The 2,205-nt window shown below is 51.2% G+C and overlaps 1 pseudogene; it reads left to right on the top strand.

Annotated features, from left to right (window-relative positions):
* Nucleotides 1–324: 324 nt before the first annotated feature.
* LOC115300543 lies at nucleotides 325–417 on the top strand (annotated as a pseudogene).
* The last annotated feature ends 1,788 nt before the right edge of the window (nucleotides 418–2,205 follow it).

Raw genomic sequence — 2,205 nt, 5'->3', positions numbered from 1 at the left:
ACCAGAAGCCTCTAACAGGGACAAGGTGCTTGAAGGACAGGGATTATTGCACACCCTTTTCTACCTTCTGAATATTCAATATGAATGGTTAAAAAGCAAGCAGTTCTTGCTGGCTTCAGCAGAACCTATACTAAAATTGTGACGATATGGAGGGGCACCTCGGTGGCCCAGTCAGTTGAGCGTCCAACTTCGGCTCAGGTCATGATCTCACCTTCGTGTCCGTGCTGACAGCTCAGAGCCTGGAGCCTGCTTCGGATTCTGTGTCTCCCTCTCTCTGCCTCTCCCCTGCTCACACTGTCTCTCTCTCTCTTTCAAAAAGAAAAAGAAAACATTTTAAAAAATTGTAAAGATATGGAGAAGATGAGCATGGTCCCTGAATAGGAATAAATGCAAATTTGGGAAGTGTTCCACATTTTTTAAAGTTTAGTGGGTATAGAGCTTGAGCTCTATCAGACAAAAGAGTTCTTGAGATCTGTTGTACAACACTGTAAATATATGTAACACTATTCGATTGCACACTTAAAAATGGTTAAGATGACAAATTTAATGTTATATATTTTTTTACCGCAATAAAAAAATAAAGTCTTCTGAAGAGAAAGCAACAAAAAGTTAATATCTGTTCAGAGATGGGGACACAGTTTATCTAAATAATTGTGTTCTATGTTTCTCTGCCTATTTGAAAAACTAAAATCTCAGGCAAAGGATTTGGCATGTGCAAAGGCCCTGAGGCAGGATGAAGCACAGCCAGTGTGGGCTGGAGAGCAGGGAGCAAAGGACAAGGTGGCACAGGATGAGAGAAGAAGGTGGGGACCTGATCACACAGTCACCGAGGACAACACCCTTCCCGCACATTCCAGAGGCTCCCACCCCTGCCAGCCTAGAAGTTTTAATTTCCCACACACCAACAGGGCTCCTCAGTCTGCCTCCGAATCACCCAGTGCCAGCCTGGCCCAGACGTTGCTCTATCCTGAAATGACAAGCTCATTGTTCCCCTTCTCCTGCGGCTGCTTTCCATCAAGGTCTGAGTTGACAGGTTTCTGTGGGCGGGTCCCCAGGGCAGAGCTCACAAAGACACGACTGTCTGCGGATCCCCGTCTGAGCCTCCAGCCTCCACGTCAAAGAAGCTCTCCAAGCTCCGAACAGACACCCACACACATGGCACGGTGCCCGGCCCTGGACCTGGAGTAGCTCTTTGGCCCTTTTCACCCTCGGAGGTGAGAAGGGAGCTGGAGGCAGGGAGGTGGTAGCTCATAGGCGCTAGCTGGATGCCCATCGAGAGCAGCGCCAATTGACGGGGTGGCATCATGTCCCACGCCCGCAGCACTCCACAGCGCACGGCGCTCCACGAGGGAGGAAGGGCCAGCACTGATACACGCACCCCAGGCAAGGCAAGGGAATCGGGGTGTGCCCAGGTCACACGGCTGGCCAGAGGGCTCGGACCCCCGAGACCCCTCTCCGGTGCCCTTCCCAGGCACACAAGGAGGCCCCCACCCCAGGAGTGGCTGTTAGACCAATGAAGACACCAGGGCTAGATCTCCCAACTGCACACCACTTTGGAGCTGAGACCTTTGGGGAGACAATGGCCTCCTGCGCTTGACCTCCCCAAAGTGCCAAGTGCAGTGTCTGGGAACAGATGGTGGCTCTTCCTACCATCACACCCTAGAAACAACCCACGGAGAGTTGTTACTTAACAGCCAACTCACCCACAGCAAGGAGCATGGCATGGGCTGAACTAGCGGCTGTGAGCACAGCATAGGGCAGTGCGCCCTGGGGCAGGCCCAGTTGTGGGGGGCTGCCTCGTGCCTTATACAGGACCTCTGGGATGGACCCCAGTGCCACCCAGGCTCGCCAGCATGGCTGTGACTAAATGCGACTGGAGCCACAGAAGAGGCGGTGGGAGCCGGGAGACCTGAGGTCTAGGACCCGCACTGTGAGTCACTCCTCTCTGTGCCTCGCGCTTTCCATCAGAACAAAGAGTCTGAATTTCATGAAACAGAAGGTCCCCTCAAAACTAAGTTCCTATAAGTATTTTATACCCAAATTTCTCCTAAAATGAATAGGTAGGCAGATGGAGATAGATGGATGGATGGACAGATAGAAAGATGACAGATAAAATCTGCTTAGTTATTATCTGCTTTTAAGGCTGATTCTGGAAAGGAAGGAAGGAAGGAAGGAAGGAAGGAAGGAAGGAAGGAAGGAAGGAAG

Source organism: Suricata suricatta, chromosome 8 (genome assembly GCF_006229205.1).
Source record: "Suricata suricatta isolate VVHF042 chromosome 8, meerkat_22Aug2017_6uvM2_HiC, whole genome shotgun sequence".
Lineage (NCBI taxonomy): Eukaryota > Metazoa > Chordata > Mammalia > Carnivora > Herpestidae > Suricata > Suricata suricatta.
The sequence above is the reverse complement of the archived record's forward strand: the minus strand, read 5'-3'. Positions and strand labels throughout refer to the sequence as shown.